At 37.7% G+C, this 25,908-nt stretch overlaps 1 pseudogene; it reads right to left on the bottom strand.

Annotated features, from left to right (window-relative positions):
* Nucleotides 1-14,420: 14,420 nt before the first annotated feature.
* LOC139196262 (wall-associated receptor kinase 3-like) lies at nt 14,421-19,750 on the bottom strand (annotated as a pseudogene).
* Between the last annotated feature and the right edge of the window lie 6,158 nt (nt 19,751-25,908).

The raw sequence follows: 25,908 nt of genomic DNA, 5'->3' as shown, positions 1-25,908 counted from the left end.
GATCATTTTTTTACGAATAAGAGTGATGTGTTTACCGAATTTGTTTACAAAATTGCTAACCGCGTGGTCAACAGAGAATTAGTTTCATCAATCTCTTGTGGTTATGAAGATTTATTTTAATTTACGACCACCTCGGCACCTCTCATCCGGCTCACAACCTTGGGATAACGACGAGATGGCGGTGGCAGGCAACGTGAGTCCCAACAATGAATAGGCTGGCCGTGCCTCATGACTGGATAACCAATGGATTTTGCACTCGCTGTTTCGATGCAAACCGAGCACACCTTGACAGCAACGATGCAAAGTGTAAACGTCTTGGACATGGCCATTTCTTCAGAACAAATTTTAAATTGTTCAACTTGGTCTCTATAGAGACTAGTCAGATAATGAGGATTGTGGGAGATCGGATGGGATTTAGAAGAGGTGATGATGTCATGGATTTGAGAAATTCCCTATTTATTGTGATGGCATTTGGCAATTTTAGGCAATATTTGTTGCAATTTTGTTTATTCATTGTTGGTATAATGTCATTGTGACATCTTGTTTTATAACTCAAAATTTCTATATATGGTTTTCAACATCACAATAGCTCTGGATTGAAGGGTGAAGCTAGAAATTTGTTTAGACTTTGAACCGAGGTCTTGGTTTTGTAAAAAATATACAGTTGTCGAAATGCTTTCTTTTTTTATTTTTTTTAAAGAAATTTAAAACAAAAATGAACAAATGGGCAACCAAAGTGAAATTAAGGGATAGTAAGAACATATTAAAGAAACAACGTTTCCATGTCACTCCATTAATTACCAACGGTCCATATCTTTGCAGCTGCAAACTTAAGGTCATAGTACACCAGAACATATCTTATGATGTTTATCTTCTACCACAGAATTTCATTACTTCGTAGCTTGATCATACAAAATATTTAAGGTAGTATTAGTGAAGCATAATTAAGGATTAGGAAAATCCACTGTGTTCAATGTTTCCTCCGTCGCCGCAGTCCTTCCATTTCTGAAAAGAGATATATGCACATCATCAGGTGGATGAAACATGGAACACGAAAATTGGTAACATGTTTTAGAAATGCCATGGATCCTCGTTAAGACAATGTGGTATGTATGGGTATATTTGTTGCACTGTTTAGAAGTAGTGAGCTCAATCAATAGTTATCTGTAAAATTTGAAAATCTCAAGCACGGGAACGGGTTAAATTTTGACCTTCAGCTTAGAAGTGTAATTGTTCTAAAACAAGAACATTGAACTAAATCTTACAAGTTTGTGCGTTTTTTTTTCCTTAAAGTTCTACTAGTGTCATAAAGTTGTTTGGATAAGCAGCTAAACTGGTTAATCTTAAGTTGCATGTAGCAGATATATTGTTGGCCGATATCCAGTTGATCATTTCAGCACTGTTAAAACCTTAAATGGCGACAAACTAACGAGGACACTGATTTGCGTGTTTTCCAAGATCGTAGCAGATGACCACATATTTACAATCTGATAGTTTCATATAGAGAGGTTTGTCTCCACTGATGTAGCAAAGTTACATGTTAAAAAGGCAATGTTAAGATTTTCTATTTTGAAATGTTTGCAACCAATTTATGTGCTCATGTATAGACTAGTTAGCCCATTATTGTAATAGACAAGTTCTGATGGTAGCTATGTTAGCGTATATTTCTAGGTTTCACAAACCTGTTACAAAAGATCAATCTGTCCCTTTAATTTTTTTATATGAGAATGTGTCCATGATCATTTTTTTTGCGAATAAGAGTGATGTGTTAACCGAATTTGTTTACAAAATTGCTATCGCTTGGTCAACAAAGAATTAGTTTTCAAAGAATTATCGTCATTTGATGAATGAAGAAAAAAGATTGTGCATTATAATCAAATCACATTTACAAAATAAGTTAGATGAAGAACTATATTGTAAATATGTACATAATGGTAAAGTCTTGAAGATCATTATCTCTTGTGTTTCGGAAGACTTATTCTAATTTAAGACAAGGTACATGCCTGTTTTCCCCCTCATAGTCATTGTATATGAGTTCGATGATGAAGCATGCATCGTCACCCCATGCAACAATACGCCTGGTCGAGATTCATGGGCAGATATCATTACTTGGTTACCAACAACAACCTAGTTCTTCTGTAGAGTTATATCTCTTCTGGCGACCTAGTTACTTGAATACGAGATCGAGTTGACATATAAACTTGGTTAATAAGAATCAACTAGTTCTTAGTCTAGAGTCATTGCTCTTCCAAATATATCGCCAGTTCGGAAAGAACGAAACTCAATAGCTTTTCACTACACGTATTGTATTGAATTCAATACTTGGTAGATTCGTGTAACAGTCATTGATGCGGATAATTAAAAAAGAAAGTTGAACTTGATTGTATTTAGAAACAATTATCAATTAATTAGTTATGAACAAGGGGATTTTTACGGTTACATCATACTAATCTCACAATGAGTTTAGATAAAAAAAAAATGTGTATATATATAGAATATATATAAAAGAATGGGCACCATCTTCATCTGAAAAGGGTGGACTTTTGGTAATGGCTTGAAGTTTCATTAATCTCTTGTGGTTGTGAAGATTTATTTTAATTTACGACCACCTCGGCACCTCTCCTCTGGCTCACAACCTCTGCGATAACGACGAGATGGCGGCGGCAGGCAACGTGAGTCCCTACAATGAATGGGTTGGTCGTGCCTTGTGACTGGATAACCAATGGATTTTGCACTCGCTGTTTCGATGCAAACCGAGCACACCAAGACAGCAACGATGCAAAGTGTAAACGTCCAGTACATGGCCATTTCTTCCGAACAAATTTTAAATGGTTCAACTTGGTCTCTATAGAGACTAGTCAAATAATGAGGATTGTGGGAGATCAAATGGGATTTAGAGGAGGTGATGATGTCATGGATTTGAGAAATTCCCTATTTAATGTGATGACATTTGGCAATCTTAGGCAATATTTGTTGAAATTTTGTTTATTATTTGTTGGTATAATGTCTTTGTGACATCTTGTTTTATAACTCAAAATTTCTATATATGGTTTACAACAACACGACAACTTTGGATTGAAGGGTGAAGCAAGAAATTTGTTTGGACTTTGAACCGAGGTCTTGGTTTTGTAAAAAATATACAGTTGTCGAAATGCTTTCTTTTTTAATTTTTTTTAAAGAAATTTAAAACAAAAATGAACAAACGGGCAACCAAAGTGAAATTAAGGGATAGTAAGAAGATATTAAAGAAACAACATTTCCATATCACTACATTAATTACCAACTGTCCATATCTTTGCAGCTGCAAACTTAAGGTCATAGTACACCAGAACATATCTTATGATGTTTATCTTCTACCAAAGAATTTCATTACTTCGTAGCTTGATCATACAAAATATTTAAGGTAGTATATATATATATATATATATATATAATCTCACAATGAGTTTAGATAAAGAACAATATATATATATATATATATATATATATATATATATATATATATATATATATAAGAATGGTTCAGCTGAAAAGGGTGGACTTTTGTTAATGGCTTGAAGTTTCATCAATCTCTTGTGGTTGTGAAGATTTATTTTAATTTACGACCACCTCGGCACCTCTCCTCCGGCTTACAACGTCTGCGATAACGACGAGATGGCGGCGGCAGGCAACGTGAGTCCCTACAATGAATGTGCTGGTCGTGCCTCATGATTGGATATCCAATGGGTTTTGCACTCGTTGTTTCGATGCAAACCGAGCACACCAAGACAGCAACGATGCAAAGTGTAAACGTCTTTGACATGGCCATTTCTTCCGAACAAATTTTAAATGGTTCAACTTGGTCTCTATAGAGACTAGTCAGATAATGAGGATTGTGGGAGATCGGATGGGATTTAGATGAGGTGATGATGTCATGGATTTGAGAAATTCCCTATTTATTGTGATGGCATTTGGCAATTTTAGGCAATATTTGTTGCAATTTTGTTTATTCATTGTTGGTATAATGTCATTGTGACATCTTGTTTTATAACTCAAAATTTCTATATATGGTTTTCAACAACATGATAGCTCTGGATTGAGGGATGAATCTAGAAATTTGTTTGGACTTTTAACCAGGTTCTTGGTTTTGTAAAAAATATACAGTTGTCGAAATGCTTTCTTTTTTTTTAATTTTTTTATAAGAAATTTAAAACAAAAATGAACAACCGGGCAACCAAAGTGAAATTAAGGGATAGTAAGAAGATATTAAAGAAACAACTTTCCATGTCACTACATTAATTACCAACTGTCCATATCTTTGCAGTTGCAAACTTAAGGTCATAGTACACCAGAACATATCTTATGATGTTTATCTTCCTCCACAGAATTTCATTACTTCGTAGCTTGATCATACAAAATATTTAAGGTAGTATTAGTGAAGCATAATTAAGGGTTAGGAAAATCCACTGTGTTCAATGCTTCCTCCATCGCCACAGTCCTTCCATTTTTGAAAAGAGATATACACACGTCATCAGGTGGTTGAAACAAGAAACACGCAAATTGGTAACATGTTTTAAGAAATGTCATGGATCCTCATTAAGACAATGTGGTATGTATGCGTATATTTGTTGCACTATTTAGAAGTTGTGAGCTCAATCAACAGTTACCCGTAAAATTTGAAAATCTCAAGCACGGGAACCAGTTAAATTTTGACCTTCAGCTTAAAAGTATAATTGTTCTAAAACAAGAACATTGAACCTTACAAGTTTATGTGTTTTTTTTCCTTAAAGTTCTACTAGTGTCATAAAGTTGTTTGGATAAGTAGCTAAACTGGTTAAGCTTAAGCTGCCTGTAGCAAATATATTGTTAGCCGATATTTAGTTCATTTCAGCACTGTTAAAACCTTAAATGGCGACAAACTAACGAGGATACTGATTTGTGGGTTTTCCAAGATCGTAGCAGAAGACCGCATATTTACATTCTGATAGTTTCAGATGGAAAGGTTTGTCTCAACTGATGTAGCAAAGTTACATGTTAAAAAGGCAATGCTAAGATTTTCTATTTTGAAATGTTTGCAACGAATTTCTGTGCTCATGTATAGACTAGTTAGCCCGTTATTGTAATAGACAAGTTTTGATGGTAGCTATGTTAGCGTATATTTGTAGCTTTCACATATCTACCTCTTACCAAAAATCAATCCGTCCCTTGAATTTCTGGTACGAGTATGTGTTCATGATCATTCTTTTATGAATTAGAGTGATGTGTTTACCGCATTTGTTTACAAAATCGCTAATCACTTGGTCAACAAAGAATTAGTTTTCAAAGAACTATCGTGATTTGATGAATGAAGAAAAAAGATTGTGCGTTATAATCACATCACATTAACAAAATAGTTAGATGAAGAACTATATTGTAAATATGTACATAATGGTAATGTCTTGAAGATCATTATCTCTTGTGTTTCGGAAGAATTATTCTAATTTAAGACAAGCTACGCGCCTGTTCTCCCCCTCACAATCATTGTATATGAGTTCGATGATGAAGCATGCATCATCACCCCATGGAACGAAACGCTTGGTCGAGATGCATGGGCAGATATCATTACTTGGTTACCAACAATAACCTAGTTCTTGTCTAGAGTTATATTTCTTCTAGCAACCTAGTTACCTGAATACGAGATCGAGTCGACATATAAACTTGGTTAATAAGAATCAACTAGTTCTTAGTCTAGAGTCATTGCTCTTCCAAATATATCGCCGGTTCAGAAACAACAAAACTCAATAGCTTTTCGCTACACGTGTTGTATTGAATTCAATACTTGCCAGATTCGTGTAACAGTCATTGATGCGGATAATTAAAAAAGAAAGTTGAACTTGATTGTACTTAGAAACAATTATCAATTAATTAGTTATGAATAATGGGAATTTCGCGGTTACATCATACTAATCTCACAATGAGTTTAGATAAAGAACAATATATATATATATATATATATATATATATATATATATATATATATATCTTGATTGTACTTAGAAACAATTATCAATTAATTAGTTATGAATAAGGGGATTTTCGAGGTTACATCATACTAATCTCACAATGAGTTTAGATAAAGAACAATATATATATATATAAGAATGGTTCAGCTGAAAAGGGTGGACTTTGTTAATGGCTTGAAGTTTCATCAATCTCTTGTGGTTGTGAAGATTTATTTTAATTTACGACCACCTCGGCACCTCTCATCCGACTCACAACGTCTGCGATAACGACGAGATGGCGGCGGCAGGCAACGTGAGTCCCTACAATGAATGGGCTGGTCGTGCCTCATGATTGGATATCCAATGGGTTTTGCACTCGTTGTTTCGATGCAAACCGAGCACACCAAGACAGCAACGATGCAAAGTGTAAACGTCTTTGACATGGCCATTTCTTCCGAACAAATTTTAAATGGTTCAACTTGTTCTCTATAGAGACTAGTCAGATAATGAGGATTGTGGGAGATCGGATGGGATTTAGATGAGGTGATGATGTCATGGATTTGAGAAATTCCCTATTTATTGTGATGGCATTTGGCAATTTTAGGCAATATTTGTTGCAATTTTGTTTATTCATTGTTGGTATAATGTCATTGTGACATCTTGTTTTATAACTCAAAATTTCTATATATGGTTTTCAACAACATGATAGCTCTGGATTGAGGGATGAATCTAGAAATTTGTTTGGACTTTTAACCAGGTTCTTGGTTTTGTAAAAAATATACAGTTGTCGAAATGCTTTCTTTTTTTTAAATTTGTTTTTAAGAAATTTAAAACAAAAATGAACAAACGGGCAACCAAAGTGAAATTAAGGGATAGTAAGAAGATATTAAAGAAACAACTTTCCATGTCACTACATTAATTACCAACTGTCCATATCTTTGCAGTTGCAAACTTAAGGTCATAGTACACCAGAACATATCTTATGATGTTTATCTTCCTCCACAGAATTTCATTACTTCGTAGCTTGATCATACAAAATATTTAAGGTAGTATTAGTGAAGCATAATTAAGGGTTAGTAAAATCCATTGTGTTCAATGCTTCGTCCGTCACCACAATCCTTCCATTTCTGAAAAGAGATATACTGACATCATCAGGTGGATGAAACAAGAAACATGCAAATTGGTAACATGTTTTAAGAAATGTCATGGATCCTCTTTCAGACAATGTGGTATGTATGGGTATATTTGTTGCACTATTTAGAAGTAATGAGCTCAATCAACAGTTACCTGTAAAATTTGAAAATCTCAAGCGTGGGAACCAGTTAAATTTTGACCTTCAACTTAGAAGTGTAATTGTTCTAAAACAAGAACATTGAACTAAACCTTACAAGTTTGTGTATTTTTTTTCCTTAAAGTTCTACTAGTGTCATAAAGTTGTTTGGATAAGCAGCTAAACTTGTTAAGCTTGAGCATCCTGTAGCAGATATATTGTTGGCTGATATCCTGCAGCTAAGAATTTTTGTATTCATCATTTCAATGCAAATAGAACACAACAATGAGCAACGACACAAAGGGTAAATGTGTTGCTCATGGCCATTTGATCTTTGGAACAATTAAGATAACTAGAGGACAATGGGGATTGTCAGACATGAATCGAAGAGATGGAATACATATTATCAGATTAAGAAATGATAAATGAAATGAAAATCTAAAAACCTGATAACTCTTTGGTACACACACCAATCCGAAAAATAATAACATTTGATTTGCAAATTGTTCAAATTGCTCTAAAAGAACAAGATGACCCACTTACTCATATACATGGTCAAATATGGCATTACTTGGTTACCAACAATAACTTAGTTCTTGTCTAGAGTTATATCTCTTCTGGCGACCTAGTTACCTGAATACGAGATCGAGTTGACGATAAACTTGGTTAATAAGAATCAACTAGTTCTTAGTCTAGAGTCTTCCAAATATATCGCCGGTTAGGAAACAAAGAAACTCAACAGCTTTTCGCTACATGTGTTGTATTGAATTCAATATTTTCCAGATTCGTGTAACAATCATTAATGCGGATAATAAAAAACGAAAGCTGAATTTGACTGTATTTAGAAACAATTATGAATTAATTAGTTATCAATATGAGGATTTTCGCTGTTACATCATGTTGTTGAATTGTAATCTTGTCTTGGCCCAAAGATAATGGATCCAGCCCATGCACAAAGAAAGATCCATGCACATGCTAGAGAATTCTTGCAAAGTTCAAGTTGGTGGAAGAGTCTAGAAGAATGGTGAGGATTCCACCAACATACAAGATTAGTGTAGACAATTCTAGCTTAGGAAGGTAGTGGAATTATCTAGATATCTCTAGCATGATGCTTCCATGCTTCTCTAAGGTTTCATCCATGCCTATAAAAGGAGAAGGCATCCACACCATTTGTAACAACCAAGAGAGCAAGTAGTGAGAAGTGAGAGTGCCAAGTGAGAAGTGAGAAGAAGCAACAAAGCTTCTAAGAGTGTTTGAGTGTTTCCTCTTGTACTAAGTTTGTGAGTGAATAAAAATCTTGTGTAATACTTTGACTATTCTTTCTTTCTCTTGCCTATCCATTATGCTGCATTACATTCTTCTTTGTGAGATAAACATCTCTAAAGTAGTGAAGTCTTTTTAAGCCCTAACAAAGTGGTACCAGAGCTATGGCTAGCAACGTTATGGCAGCCTTCCAAGTTCCAGTGCTCGACAACAACAACTTCGATAATTGGAGTATCAAAATGAAGGCCCTTTTGGGAGCACACGATGCATAGGAAGTCGTGGAGAATGGCTACACTGAGCCAAAATATGAAGCTACTTTGTCCCAACCCCAAAATGAGAGTTTGAAAGATTCAAGAAAGAGAGACAAGAAGGCTCTCTACCTCATCTACCAAGCATTAAATGACAATGGCTTTGAGAAGGTCTCGAGTGTAACCTCTGCCAAGCAAGCATTGGAGAAGCTTCATACCTCTTACAAAGGAGCCTAACAAGTGAAAAATGTTCGACTTCAAGTATTAAGAGGTGAGTTTGAATCTCTACAAATGAAAGGGTCTGAATCAATCTCTGATTATTACTCAAGAGTCTTAGCCGTTTCCAATCAATTAAAAAGAAACGGAGAAAAGTTAGAAGATGTTAGAATTATGGAGAAGATACTATGCTCGTTGGACCCCAAGTTCGAGCACATTGTCGTGATGATTAAAGAAACTAAAAACTTGGAACAAATTAGTATAGAGCAATTAATGGGTTCGCTACAAGCATATGAAAAGAAACATAAGAAAAGGCAAGGGAATGATGAGCAACTCCTCAAGACGCATGTCCAGCCAAAAAAGAAAGAAGAAAGCTTCGACAATGAGAGAAGCCAGTACGGAAGAAGTCGTAGTCGAGGTCGCGGACGTGGACATGGACGTGGACGTGGTTGGAACTTCAACAACCATAGTAACTACGAAAGAGGAGAAAGCTCAACAAAAGGTCATGGAAGAGGACGCTCAAACTTGAGGTATGAAAAATCTCAAGTTCAATGCTACAATTGTCACAAGTTTGGGCATTATGCTTGGGAATGTAGAGCTCCAAGCAACAGGCTTGATGAGAAGGTCAATTATGTGAAAGAAGAGAAAGAAGATAATGACGTTGTGCTACTAGCATGCAAGAACAATGATGGAGACCAAGACTATACATGGTACCTTGACACCGACGCCAGTAACCACATGTGCGGAAGAAGAAGCATGTTCATAGAGCTCAATGAATCGGTGAGTGGCAACGTTTCTTTTGTAGATGAATCCAAAATACCCGTAAAAGGAAAAGGTAACATCCTAATTCCCCTAAAAATGGCGCTCATCAATTAATTTCAAATGTCTACTATGTGCCCAATATGAAAAGCAACATTTTGAGCTTAGGTCAACGCTTAGAAAAAGGTTATGATATTCACATGAAAAATTGTAGCCTTTTTCTTAGAGATGACAAAGGAAGATTAATTGCCAAGGTGAAAATGTCAAAGAATAGGATGTTTCCTATGAATATTCAAAATGATGTTGCAAAGTGCCTCAAAACATGTTACAAAGACACATCCTGGCTTTGGCATCTTCGTTTTGGGCATTTTAATTTTGGGGGACTAGAGTTATTATCAAGAAGGAGATGGTGAAAGGCTTACCGTGCATCAACCACCTTAATCAAGTTTGCGAAGGATGTTTACTTGGGAAACAGTTCAGGAAAAGCTTTCCAAAGAAGTCGACCACAAGAGCCCAGAAGCCACTCGAGCTTATTCACAACGATGTGTGCGGTCTAATAAAACCAAGCTCTTTGGGTAAAAATAATGATTTCCTTCTCTTCATTGATGATTTTTCAAGGAATATATTTCTTGAAGCAGAAATTAGAGGCCTTTGGAGCATTCAAGAAGTTCAAAGTCGCTGTAGAAAAAGAAAGTGGTTGCAAGATCAAAGCTATAAGATTTGATCGAGGAGGAGAATTCACTTCGAAGGAATTTCAAGAATTTTGTGAAGCCAATGGAATTCGTCGACCTTCGACAGTTCCAAGATCCCCTCAACAAAATGGTGTGGCGGAAAGAAAAAATTGAACTATCCTTGACATGGCTCGAAGTATGCTCAAAAGTAAGAGGTTGCCTTAGGAGTTGTGGGCAGAAGCGGTAGCATATGCTGTCTACCTATCAAATCGGTCTCCAACAAGAAGTGTGTGGGAAAGACTCCATAAGAAGCATGGAGTGGAAGAAAGCCGGGTATCTCCCATCTAAGAGTTTTTGGAAGCATAGCCCATGTACATGTACCAGACGAAAGGAGAACCAAACTCGATGACATAAGTGAGAAGTTCATCTTCATCGGCTATGACTTAATTTCAAAAGGCTATAAGTTGTATAATCCAAACAATGGGAAAACGGTGATTAGTCGAGACGTGACGTTTGATGAAGAAAAAGAATGGGATTTTGGCTCTCATGCAGGTGATCTTCACTTCTTTCCTCAGTTTGAAGAAGAGAATGAACAAGGGATGATGAAGCAAACAAGAGAGGTTCAACAAAGAATCCACTACTCCACTTGCTTCACCAATATCAACCAATCATGGTAATTCACCAACATCAGCATCATTAAGTGGGAGTCTAAATGAAAGAGAAGTACCACGCACAAGAAGTTTATAAGATCTCTATGAGGTAGCTGAAAGACTCGATAATCATACACTTTTCTATCTCTTTGCTAATTGTGAACCAGTCGACTTTGAAAAAGCAGTGCAAGATACTAAGTGGAGGATAGCAATGGCTGAAGAAATCAAATCAATCCAGAAAAATGGGAACTCGCTATTCTTCCGAAAGAACACAAAGCCATCGGAGTCAAATAGGTGTACAAGACAAAGAAAAATGCCAACGAAGATGTCGAAAGATACAAGGAGAGACTAGTGGCGAAAGGCTATAGTCAAAGAGCTGGAATCGACTACGATGAGGTATTTGCACCCATTGCTCGGTTGGAAACTATACGATTACTAATTTCTTTGGTAGCTCAAAATAAATGAAGATTCAACAAATGGGTGTGAAGTCCACTTTCCTAAATGGAGTCCTTGAAGAAGAAGTCTACATTCAGCAACCGCCAAGCTATGAAATCAAAGGGCATGAAGACAAAGTTCTGAAGCTGAAGAAAGCCCTCTATAGGTTAAAACAAGTGCCACGAGCATGGAATAGTCTCATTAACAAGTACTTCCAAGAAAACAACTTCACCAAGTGCCCTTATGAACATGCTCTCTACGTCAAAGTCAAAGATGGAGATATTCTAATTGTGTGCTTATATGTGGATGATCTAATCTTCACCGGAAGTAATCCAAGCATGTATGAAGAGTTCACGAAAGTGATGACCAAAGAATTCGAGATGACCAACATCGGGCTGATGGCATACTACCTAGGCATTGAAGTCAAGCAAAACGAAGAAGGAATTTTCATCTCCCAAGAAAGCTACACAAATGAGGTACTAAAAAAGTTCAAAATGGACGACTGTAAGCCCATAAGCATACCAGTGGAGTGCGAAGTCAAACTAACCAAGCATGACAAAGGAGAAAGCGTAGATCCAACATTTTTCAAAAGTCTAGTTAGAAGCTTGCACTACTTGACTTGCACAAGACCAGATATTCTTTATGCCGTCGAATTAGTCAGTTGCTACATGGAGAATCCCACAACTACACATTTGAAGACCGCAAAAAAAATTCTTCGATATCTTTACGGTACTGTTAACTTTAGCTGGTTCTATTCAAGTTCTGATAACTACAAACTTGCTGAATATAGCGACAGTGATTGGGCAGGAGATTCAGATGATAGAAAAAGCACTACTGGATTTGTGTTCTTCATGGGAAACATTGCATTCACATGGATGTCAAAGAAACAACTGATTATCACTCTCTCTACCTGCGAAGCTGAATACGTAGTTGCTACCTTATGTGTCTATCACGCAATCTGGCTGAAAAACTTGCTGAAAGAATTAAGCATGCCACAAGAAGAGCCAATAGAGATCTATGTCGACAACAAGTCTGCAATAGCTCTAGCAAATAATCTAGTATTTCATGACAGGAGCAAACACATGGATACTCGCTATCATTACATAAGAGAATGTATTACAAGAAAGGATGTGCAAGTGGAATAGGTGAAGTCACAAGACCAAGTCGCCGACATATTCACCAAACCACTCAGGCAAGAAGACTTTGTTAGATTGAGGAACACAATCGGTGTCACAAGACAAGATTAAGGGGGGATATTGAATTGTAATCTTGTCTTGACCCAAAGATAATGGATCCAGCCCATGCACAAACAAAGATCCATGCACATGCTAGAGAATTCTAGCAAAGTTTAAGTTGGTGGAAGAGTCTAGAAGAATGGTGAGGATTCCACCAACATACAAGATTAGTGTAGACAATTCTAGCTTAGGAAGGTAGTGGAATTATCTAGATATCTCTAGCATGATGCTTCCATGCTTCTCCAAGGTTCCATCCATGCCTATAAAAGGAGAAGGCATCCACACCATTTGTAACAACCAAGAGAGCAAGTAGTGAGAAGTGAAAGTGCCAAGTGAGAAGTGAGAAGAAGCAACAAAACTTCTAAGAGTGTTTGAGTGTTTCCTCTTATACTAAGTTTGTGAGTGAATAAAAATCTTGTGTAATACTTTGAGTAATCTTTCTTTCTCTTGCCTATCAATTCCACTGCATTACATTCTTCTTTGTGAGATAAACATCTCCAAAGTAGTGAAGTTTTTTTATGCCCCAACACATACTAATATCACAATGAGATTAGATAAAGAATAATATATATAGTATATATATAAAAGAATAGGCACCCTCTTCAGCTGAAAATGGACTTTTGGTAATGGCTTGAAGTTTCATCAATCTCTTGTGGTTGTGAAGATTTTAATTTACGTTTTTTCCTTGGTATTCTGCATACTATCCTCTGATTGTAGTTGATTCAAGGAGAGAGGTTGATGAAGTAAAAGAATTAAAAATCATTTTAAAGGAGTATGTTCTGGGTATGAAGATGGAGATTAAGAGGAGGGAACTTAAAGGCGATCCGGTTCGCCAACAGGAGCTAGCAGCTTACTTCACCCACTGTAACCTTCAGATCCCTCACTTGAGGCTAGCATTACTAAATGCCATGACTGTTTGCTATAAGGCTGGTAATCTCAACACGGCAGCTAACTTTGCCAGGCGACTTTTGGAGACCAACCCCAGCGTTGAAAACCATGCAAAGACAGCAAGACAAATCCTGCAAGCTGCAGAAAAGAACATGACTGATGCAACCCAGCTAAACTATGACTTCAGAAACCCATTTGTGGTTTGAGGGGGAACATACGTGCCTATTTACCGTGGACAGAAGGATGTGTCATGCCCGTACTGCAGCTCTCGGTTTGTTCCGGACCATGAAGGGAAGATCTGTTCTGTTTGTGATCTTGTAGTGGTTGGATCAGATGCATCTGGTTTGCTCTGCTCTCCTACCCAGATAAGATGATCTCCTGTTTCAACCTTCACATATGACAACGGTTATGTTTAACTCTCTCGTCTCCTTGAGCAAGGTTTATCTTTTAAAGAACGCAATTTGATTAGGTTGTGCTTCTCTTGTATTTCTATTTCAAATTTTATTGCAAGGTTCGTGATCATGATTTTCGCTGTAATGAACAGGTTGAGCATTTTGGTCTCAGTGATTCTTGTGACTTTCGAGAATAAACAAATTAGATTGAGTTGTCCAAATTACTTGCTTTTTCTGAGACTTGTAGCTTTGAAATTCCATATATTGTAGACACCATTTTCGTGTTAGAACTCGTTTGTGAATTCCACCGGAGAAATGTCAATCTGCCGGGGATTTTGAATATGTTGTGGTTGAAATGTATTTCATTTCTTGTGTGCCTGAGTAGCTTTCTGTTAATTATATTCGAAGATGTACACTATTGAGAAACGATGGATTATCGACCATCACCCTGTCGCATTAACATTTCAATTTGCATGCATTCGTACACACTAGTTGCACCAATGGTTATGCTACTACTAGAACAACTATCACCTCTAGCATAAGCCATTGAAGGCGGCTCGAGCAAGTATTCATTATCCTCTGGACTGAAATCAACAGTTCGTGGATGCTTCGCCGCAGTTTGTATCCCCTCTAGCTCCATTATTACCTTTTTCATGCTAGGCTTTTCCCTCATTTTCACCCTTAAGCATCTACTTGCAAGATTAGCCACTCTTTTCAGTGTCTCAAGATTTCTGTCGGTGACTATGTCGTCATCGAGAATTTGAGTCAAGTGATCCTGTTCCACGGAACAAACGAAGAAGTTTGCCAGGTTTCTCTCTTCTTCAGGCCTGGTAAATGATAGTGCCAGTTTTCTTGTTAGTAGCTCCACAAGAACAACTCCGAAACTGTAGACGTCACTCTTTTCTGTTAGCTGGTTCGAATGGAAGTATTTAGGGTCCAAGTACCCTAGCGTCCCTTGCACTAGAGTTGTGATTTGAGCTTGATCTAGATAAATCAATCACGAAGCTCCGAAGTCCAACATTTTTGCTGTTTAACTTTCGTCTAATAATATATTTATTGTTTTCACATCTCGGTGTATGATTGGCATGGAAGTTGAGGAGTGCAAATACGTTAGTGCTTCGGTAGTTTCAGCTGCGATCTTCAACCGTCAACTCCCACGAAAGTGACGGTTCTTTGCTCTTTACGTTATGAATATGATAATGAAGAGTTCCTCTGGCGATGAACTCGTAAACTAGTAAAGGCACTGGTGTCTCCAAATAGCAACCTAGTGTTGGGGCTTAAAAAGACTTCACTACTTTGGAGATATTTATCTCACAAAGAAGAATGTAACGCAGCGGAATTGATAGGCAAGAGAAAGAAAGAACACTCAAAGTTTTTACACAAAATTTTTATTCACTCACAAACTAGTACAAGAGGAAACACTCAAACACTTTTAGAAGCTTTGTTGCTTCTTCTCACTTCTCACTACTTACTCTCTTGGTTATTTCAAATGGTGTGGATGCCTTCTCCTTTTATAGGTATGGATGGAACCTTGGAGAAGCATGGAAGCATCATGCTAGAGATATCTAGATAATTCCACTACCTTCTGATGCGTAAAATAAGTTAACACACAAAATTAAACCCTCTTTTTATCAAATGTAGTAAAGTATGTAAGTAGGGATCGTTCTAGGCCGGGGATTAGGAGGGATTGCTAAACACTTGAAAACTGACTTAAAAACATAAAAACAAAATTTAAAACACTAAACTAGACTCAAAGAATGCAAAACTATACTTTAAAATACTTAAATAAACATAAAACTCAAAACAGCAACCTAATGACTCAAAACTGCCTAAAAACCACTTTCTGGGCAGTTTTGAGAACCTAACAAGAACTTGGACGAAGTTGGATGAAAACTTGAATCAAAACACTTAGAAACACAAATCAAAACACTTTCTAACTAATCTAAGACTTCAAAATAAAGGGGGATTTGTTTTGGACGAAAATTGAAAACAAAACAGAAACTTTAAAACAAAACAGATTGTAAAACGTTTTTGGATGAAAAGGATGGATAAAAGGCTAGTTAGGAGGTTCTTCTCCACACATGACACACTTGCAAACAAAATGATTTTCAGTTGTTCTTTCAATAAATTATGAAACTCAACACCCCAAGTTAATTAGATACGCTTAAATTAACCTTCAAGTTCTCCTTAAGTTAATGGATTGGATGGAAAAGCGCATACAACAATTCAAAGCATTCCTCAAAGGTTCCTTACGTGATGAGCACAATAAAGATACAATCAAGAATCATGAAGCACAATGAGAACTATAAGTGTTGACGAGGCATTCGTTACTATGATGAGCATGAAACTAGTGCCAAGAATTCATTCAACGCGATCGTTTTCAAGCGACCTTCACTACTTGTGATTATAAGATTGTAACTATTAGGTGAAACTCCCTCATAATCTAGCATTATATTCATGCATGAAAACTAAGTGTGCACTCTCAATCAACATACACAAATAAGTTATCAATCAAGTAGATGAACGAATTGAATCCGCAACTTATGAAATAACAACTGAATGTAATCAAATCATATTGCAAGCATGTACATGGTTTCGAATCACCCCCCAACTAAGGGGGTTTAGTTCCTCATTCTTGCAATACAAAGATACATAAAATTAGACATTAAAATCAAAGGAAAGAAAACACCTAAAATGCTCCAACTTGGAAAGCAAGTGCATCAATGGATCTCCCTTCCTCCTTGTTGCGGCATGAAGCTTGTGGACAGATTTTTGGGTGGATTTATGGTGTAGAATGGATGGGGAATGATATGGAGGGGTTTAGGGTGAGTGTGGAAGAGTGTTTGATGGTTGGAAGGTGGTGGAGAACTAGGCAAAGAAGGTGGAAGAAGGTGGAGTGGCTGTTATGTTTTCTAGGCACTAGAATGGTGTTTTTGGGGTGTTTTGCTTCCTAGGGTGTGTATGGACGAATTTCTGTGATAAAATGATGAATATGGGGGATTATCTTTTGCCAAGGGGTGTAAACATGTATTTATAGGCCCCAAAAACCTTAGAAAATCAGGTTAGGTTAAGGATGAAATGCATGGCAATTTGTGTGTGTGGTGTGCAATGGTCCAAGGGTGAAAATGAAGTGATGATGCAAAGTGTGAAGGGTAAAATGGAGTGGTCTTGTAGCTAGGGGGCATGAATGATTGTGTACATTGCATAGAGATGGAAAGGGAGGTGAAAATGTGTCAATAAATGGGTCAAAGGTGCAGCAACATGTGGTACACAAGGCATGGGATTCCAAATGTGAATGATGGAGCATCAATTGGTGCATGTAATGGATGTAAATGTTGTCTAAAATCTAATGAGTGAAGGGAACAAGAGGTATCAAGCAATTGAGTGTAATAATTAAATGAATTGAAGCATGAAATTAGAAATTATGTAGGGGACAAGAGTGATCAAGCATGGCATGGAATCCAAAGGGAATTCTATGTGGTTTGCATGGCAAGGAATGCAAGTTGGGGTGACAGATTTTTGGGCTGTTTTCTTCATCTTTTGGACCATAATTCTTCATATTCTTGGCCTCTTTAGTTCTCAAATTCGTCCATCCACTTGGCCCATGCATTTGCTATCCATTCCAAGCCTGAAACATGCTCCGAAGGCCTCCAAAATGCATCTTCTTGCATACTTTGTACTTAGAGTCTGAAAACACACGAAAATGACTTTAAACATTAAAATAACTAAGGAAACACGACATAAATGCACAAGAACAAGCCAACTAAGTCGCATAACCTATCACCTTCATAAGCTAGAATTATCTACATTAATCTTATATGTTGGTGGAATCCTCAACATTCTTCTAGACTCTTCCACCAACTTGAACTTTACTAGAATTCTCTAGCATGTGCATGGATCTTCCTTTGTGTATGGGCCGGATCAATTGTCTTGGGCCAAGACAAGATTACATTTCAACATCCCCCCTTAATCTTGTCTTGTGACGCCGATTGATTTCCTCAATCTAACAAAGTCTTCTTGTTTGAGTGGCTTGGTGAATATGTCGGCAACTTGGTCTTGAGACTTCACGTATTCCACTTGCACATCCTTTCTTGCAATACACTCTCTTATGTAATGATAACGGGTATCTATGTGTTTGCTCCTGTCATGGAATACTGGATTCTTTGCTAGAGCTATTGCAGACTAGTTGTCGACATAGATCTTTGTTGGCTCTTCTTGTGGCATGCTTAATTCTTTCAACAAGTTTCTCAGCCAAATTGCATGACAGACACATAAGGTAGTAGCTACGTATTCAGCTTCGCAGGTAAAAAGAGTGACAATCAGTTGCTTCTTCGACATCCATGTGAATGAAGTGTCTTCCATGAAGAACACAAATCCAGTAATGCTTTTTCTATCATTGAAATCTCCTACCCAATCACTATCGCTATACCCAACAAGTTTGTAGTTATCAGAACTTGAATAGAACAAGCCAAAGTTAATAGTACCTTTAAGGTATCGAAGAATTCTTTTGGCTGTCTTCAAATGTGTAGTTGTGGGATTCTTTTGGCTGTCATTTTTGTACCCTTTCGGACATTCACAAGAATAATTTCCCACTGAATTTATGCAGGTTCCAATACTGCAGGAGTTGGAAGCTTTGCACATCAATATCTGAAAAGAAAAAGAATGAATTAAAATCCAATATAAGGTAAAATCTCAAATTTGAGCCATTCTGTCAACAACTCACTGCTAAAAAATGCCAAAGGCCACAGTTCATGTACTATATATCAATATATACAAAACCACAGCATTTGTGGCTAATTGGTATAATTATTCTCACATTATATCAATATATACAAAATGAAGGAAATGTTCTTTAGCTTATTACTGCATAGTGCATGCTTTACTAATGTAGTCATCACCCAATTTTCTTGTCTCTAGCTAACAGCAATTCGCACCCCAACCAAAGTGGCAATTATTTGCTTACTACTGCTGTTTTTTTCTGCTAGTACTTCGCAACAGATGATAAGATATAAAGGGATCCAATGTATGCTGAATCCCTCAACGCAACTCCAATGAGCCTAACAATACAATCATATATACCAAGAAAGTCGAGCAAATTGAAAATTTATTTGTTTTTTTTTTTTTTTGAACAAACGATATTATCTACACTAAAGGGGTGAGGAGCTAAGCCTCACAATAGGCTACCAATAATGTGATTTAACCATAATCAAATAAGTAGGCAGTTGAATATCAGAGTGCGCAATGAACGAGATTAACAAAATAATATGAATATTATTAAACTAACGAGAATGCCGGAACGGCTACAAAACCCTAAGAAACTACATTGTGACTAGCTTGATTTCTAATGAATAACAAAGCATCCTATTTATAATAACCTAACCCTAATCTCTAACAAAACCTAATTCTAACGGGCTAAGCCCAGAAAACCAAACATTCAAATAAACCAAAATACTAATATTTTCCAACACCCCCTGTCAAACTCATGACGGTATACGACACGTGTTTGTAAACAAGCAGATGCGGACTGGCTCCGTTAGGCGGACAGACAGGCAGGCTCTGCAACGTGGATAGACAAGCAGGCAGGCTCCGCAGCGCGGACAGACAGGCAGGCCTTGCAGCGCGGACAAACAGACAGACAGGCTTCGTAGCGCGGACAGACAGACATGCAGGTTGGCGAACTGGCTAACTGATTCTTGATTCTTGCTGGCAAACTAAATCTAATTCAAACTGGCTAGTGTTGAGAGTATGGAAATAACCCGTCATTAAACGAACGAGATTTTCATATCCTAATTGTAGCAACGAACGAACGAACAAACACAAATACTATCACTTGTGTGGCCCAAACACAAACTTAACCATGTTTTTTTTTTTTTACCTTGCCCGTGAGGACCTAAAACAAACAGCAACAATTTTTTCTTTTTTCTTTTCTTCACTTCCTTTTGCTTCTATTTTCCTTTCTTTCTTTTTCCTTTTTTTTTCTTACTTCCCTTTCCAAAGATCTGGTCTTCTTCATACCTGCAAAACAAGCACAGCAAATGCAGGTTTAGCAGCATGACAGAGTTGGGTCGAAGGCGGCGGGAGGTTCATCAGATCCGATCCGACGCGGCGCTCAGGCAGCAACTTCAAGTGCGGGTCATCGGGTGTTTCAGACTGGGTGCAGGGTGGCGAGGTGGTGCGGGTCTAGACGCAGCAGTAGTTCAAGGAACGAAGTGGTGATACGGTTGGTATTGGAGACGAACGGCAGTATGCTGGGTTTCTAGTTGCAGTGGCAAGGTGCAGATTGGGTTCACGGGTCTGGGTGAGAGTGAGAACGAGTATACGGGTCAGCGGACGAGTTTACAGGTTCAGCATGCAGGTGGTTCCAGGCGGCAGCGAGATGGTGATGGTTCGGTATGATGATCAAGCGGCTACAGGGTAGAGGGTTGGTCAGGCAGTAAGTAGCGATGTTATTCTGGTGGGTGTGATGGCGAGTTTCTGGCTCGATGACGGAGTGGAGTGGATGCCAACGGCAGCTTCGGTGCAGGTTTGGGTTCTGGTAGATAACGAAAGGCGCAATGAGTTTTGGGTTCTGGATTCAATTTTTTTCTTCGTTTTCAAACAACAAAACCCGAACTAAAAAAAAATTGATAGTTTGATACTGAACAAACAGATCGATATCAACCCCCCCAAAATAGATTAATTCCCGAAGGATTTAACCTGCTTTGATACCAAGTTGAATATCAGAGTGCGCAACGAACGAGATTAACAAAATAATATGAATATTATTAAACTAACGAGAATGCCGGAACGGCTACAAAACCCTAAGAAACTACATTGTGACTAGCTTGATTTCTAATGAATAACAAAGCATCCTATTTATAATAACCTAACCCTAATCTCTAACAAAACCTAATTCTAACGGGCTAAGCCCAGAAAACCAAACATTCAAATAAACCAAAATACTAATATTTTCCAACACCCCCTGTCCAACTCATGACGGTATACGACATGGGTTTGCAAACAAGCAGATGCGGACTGGCTCCGTTAAGCGGACAGACAGGCAGGCTCCGCAACGTGGACAGACAGGCAAGCAGGCAGGCTCCGCAGCGCGGACAGATAGATAGGCAGGCTTCACAGCGCGGACAGACAGACAGATAGGCTTCGCAGCGCGGATAGATAGACAGGCAGGTTGGCGAACTGGCTAACTGATTCCTGATTCTTGCTGACAAACTAAATCTGATTCAAACTGGCTAGGGTTGAAAGTAAGGAAATAACCCGTCACTGAACGAACGAGATTTTCATATCCCAATTGTAGCAACGAACGAACAAACAAACACAAATACTATCACTTGTGTGGCCCAAACACAAACTTAACCATGTTTTTTTTTTACCTTGCCCGTGAGGGCCTAAAATAAACAGCAACAATTTTTTCTTTTTTCTTTTCTTCACTTCCTTTTGCTTCAATTTTCCTTTTTTTTTTCTTACTTCCCTTTCCAAAGATTTGGTTTTCTTCATACCTGCAAAACAAGCACAGCAGATGCAGGTTTAGCAGCATGACAGAGTTGGGTCCAAGGCGGCGGGAGGTTCATCAGATCCGATCCGACGCGGCGCGCAGGCAATAACTTAAAGTGTGGGTCATCAAGTGTTTTAGACTGGGTGCAGGGTGGCGAGGTGGTGCGGGTCTAGACGCAGCAGCAGTTTAGGGAACGAAGTGGTGATGAGACTGGTGTTGGAGACGAACAACAGATGTGCTGGGTTTCTAGTTGCAGCGGCAGGGTGCAGATTGGGTTCACGGGTTTGGGTGAGAGTGAGAACGAGCATGCGGGTCAGCGGACGAGTTTACAGGTTTAGCAGGCAGGTGGTTCCAGGCGGCAGCGAGATGGTGATGGTCTGGTACGATGATTAAGCGGCTACAGGGTAGAGGGTTGGTTAGGCAGTAAGTAGCGATGTTATTTTGGTGGGCGTGATGGCGGGTTTGCGGCTCAATGACAGAGTGGAGTGGATGCCAATGGCAGCTTCGGTGCAGGTTTGGGTTTTGATAGATAACGAACAGCGCAATGAGTTTGGGGTTCTGGGTTTAGCGCGGTGTGCATCCCAAGTCCCAAACAAACAGATTCAATTTTTTTCTTTGTTTTCAAACAACAAAACCCGAACTAAAACAAAATTGATAGTTTGATACTGAACAAACAGATCGATATCAACCCCCCCAAAATAGATTAATTCCCGAAGGATTTAACCTGCTCTGATACCAAGTTGAATATCAGAGTGCGCAACGAACGAGATTAACAAAATAATAGGAATATTATTAAACTAACGAGAATGCCGGAACGGCTACAAAACCCTAAGAAACTACATTGTGACTAGCTTGATTTCTAATGAATAACAAAGCATCCTATTTATAATAACCTAACCCTAATTTCTAACAAAACCTAATTCTAATGGGCTATGCCCAGAAAACCAAACATTCAAATAAACCAAAATACTAATATTTTCCGACAAAACATACATACATACATACATTTACAAACACACATGTATACTATGTTGGGTAAATCGCCAAAATGGTCCCTAAGATTTGCATAACTCATCATTTTGGTCCCTGAGATTCCAAATCGATAAAAGTGGTCCATGAGATTGTCCACCATCCATCATTTTGGTCCTTCCATTAAAAACTCCGTTAAGTGTCCCAGAGCTCTTGGCCGGAAGTTTAGGCAATTTTCAAAGCTTCGGAACTCAATCGTTTCTTAACCAAATTCGACCCATAATATATCAAAATGAAGATAGAAAAGTGTAGAATAATATTATACCTATTTCGAAGCCCAATGGTTTCCAGAGATTGCCAGAAAATAGCCTTAAAGTTGACTGGTCAGAGTGAAAACTTGAAAACTCGTCGGAAACTGGGTAAACTTTAAACGTTCATAACTTCTTCAATACTCAACGAAATCAAGTGATTTAAAAACTAAAATCATATTTCTCGACGAGACAAAGAGAGTGGTACTTTTTTTTACAGCTAAATCGCTGTGGTTTGGCCAAAAAAAGGCTCAAAAGTGGCTGAGTTCGCCACTTTTGAGCCTTTTTCCGGCCAAAACACGGCGCTTTAGCCATAAAAAAAGGTACCATTCTCTTTTTCTCATCGAGAAGTATGATTTTTGTTTTTGAATCACTTAATTGCATTGAGTATTGAAGACGTTATGAACGTTTAAAGTTTACCCAGTTTTTGGCGAGTTTTCAAGTTTTCATTCGGACTAGTCAACTTTGAGGCTATTTTCTGGCAATCACCGGCAACCATTGGGCTTCGAAAGAGGTATAATCTTATTCTACACTATCCTATCTTCATTTTGATATATTATGGGTCGAATTTGGTTTAGAAACGATTGAGTTACGAAGCTTTGAAAATTGCCAAAACTTCCGGCCAAGAACTCTGGGACACTTAACGAAGTTTTTAATAGAAGGACCAAAATGATGGATGGTGGACAATCTCAGGGACCACTTTTATTGATTTGGAATCTCAGGGACCAAAGTGATGAGTTATGCAAATCTCAGGGACCATTTTGAAGATTTACCCTACTATGTTTTGATAAACACAAAATTGTTCATCATAATAATCAAATGGTCAAATGGTGTCTAGATTTATTCGCCTTGCATGCAAAAGTGCACACGATAATAATCAAATGGTGTCTAGATTTATTCACCTTCGCAACCACCTAGGAGGTATGGGTTCCCTACGAAACCTGGCAGGCACCATCATGTGTAACCTGAAGACCGATCATGGCAGGAGTATTTGCCTTGCATGCAAAAGTGCTCTCGTTATTAGCTGCTATATCACATTACTCATCCCCAATTTCCCAATCAAGAATCGCCGAAAGTCGGGTTGTGTCGTTTAGTTCTTGAAAACTTGTACTGTTGAAGTTGAACTCACCTTCTTGCACAAGCAAGGCGTAGCTGCATGGGTTGAAGTCCCACACATCCGTATGATTGTTAAAGGTTCTCAAATTTAGAGTCTGATTTTTCAGCCCACTAGGGATTTTAGTTTGGCTACATCCAACGCCAGAGGAAGTGTCTAACTGATCGATAGCGTTGTCAAGATTGTCACATATGGACATGCACCCGGTTGTGTACTTTTGTTCACACGGTGACCGATAAAAAAAGCACATGTGTCGCATCCAACTACGACGAACCTGTTTTTAATTTCGGTGATAAGACAAAAGCTGAGTATCAAGCACACTGTGTATCGAAGAATTGTTACAGAAGCTGAGTATCGAGCTCATCCATAGAAGTTGAGTATTGAGCTCTTGCTATCACAACTGCTTAAATAGCCTGGATAAGATAGTTATTTTGTGATTTACACATTCCCCTTTATCAAGCACCAATGAATCACTGTGATAACATCTCAGCCATAACTCTATCAACCAATCCTGTGTTTCATGCCAAGTCCAAACCCATCGAGATCGACTATCACTTAATTTGTGAAAGAGTTACACAAGGAGATCTTTAATAGCAACATGTTTTAAGAAATGTCATGGATCTTCATTCAGAAATTGTGGCATGTTTGGGTATATTTGTTGCACTGTTTAGAAGTAGTGAGCTCAATCAACAGTTACCCATAAAATTTGAAAATCTCAAGCGCGGGAACCAATTAAATTTTGACATTCAGCTTAGAAGTGTAATTGTTCTAAAACAAGAACATTGAACTAAACCTTAGAAGTTTGTGTGTTTTTTTTTATCTTAAAGTTCTACTAGTGTCATAAAGTTGTTTGGATAAGAAGCTAAACTGGTTAAGCTTAAGCTGCCTGTAGCAGATATATTGTTGGCCGATATCCAGTTGATCATTTTAACATTGTTAAAACCTTAAATGCCAACAAACTAACGAGGACACTGATTTGCGGGTTTTCCAAGATCGTAGCAGATGACCACATATTTACATTTTGATAGTTTTAGATGGAGAGGTTTGTCTCCACTGATGTAGCAAAGTTACATGTTAAAAAGGCAATGCTAAGATTTTCTATTTTGAAATGTTTGCAACCAATTTATGTGCTCATGTATAGACTAGTTAGCCCATTATTGTAATAGACAAGTTCTGACGGTAGCTATGTTAGCGTATATTTGAAGCTTTCACATATCTACCTGTTACAAAAGATCAATCCGTACCTTGAATTTCTGATACGAGTATGTGTTCATGATCATTCTTTTATGAATTAGAGTGATGTGTTTACCGCATTTGTTTACAAAATCGCTAATCGCTTGGTCAACAAAGAATTAGTTTTCAAAGAACCATTGTCATTTGATGAATGAAGAAAAAAGATTGTGCGTTATAATCACATCACATTTACAAAATAGTTAGATGAAGAACTATATAGTAAATATTTACATAATGGTAATGTCGTGAAGATCATTATCTCTTGTGTTTCGGAAGACTTATTCTAATATAAGACAAGCTACGCGCCTGTTCTCCCCCTCACAATCATTGTATATGAGTTCGATGATGAAGCATGCATCGTCACCCCATGCAATGATACGCTTGGTCGAGATCCATGGGCAGATATCATTACTTGGTTACCAACAATAACCTAGTGCTTATCTAGAGTTATATCTCTTCTGGCGACCTAGTTACCTGAATACGAGATCGAGTTGACATATAAACTTGGTTAATAACAATCAACTAGTTCTTAGTCTAGAGTCATTGCTATTCCAAATATATCGCCAGTTCAGAAACAACGAAACTTAATAGCTTTTCGCTACACGTGTTGTATTGAATTCAATACTTGCCAGATTCATGTAACAGTCATTGATGCGGATAATTAAAAAGAAAGTTGAACTTGATTATATTTAGAAACAATTATCAATTAATTAGTTATGAATAAGGGGATTTTTGCGGTTACATCATACTAATCTCACAATGAGTTTAGATAAAGAACAATATATATAGTATATATATAAAATAA

Source organism: Malus domestica, chromosome 05, assembly GCF_042453785.1.
Source record: "Malus domestica chromosome 05, GDT2T_hap1".
NCBI lineage: Eukaryota > Viridiplantae > Streptophyta > Magnoliopsida > Rosales > Rosaceae > Malus > Malus domestica.
This window is presented reverse-complemented; position numbering and strand designations above follow the sequence as displayed.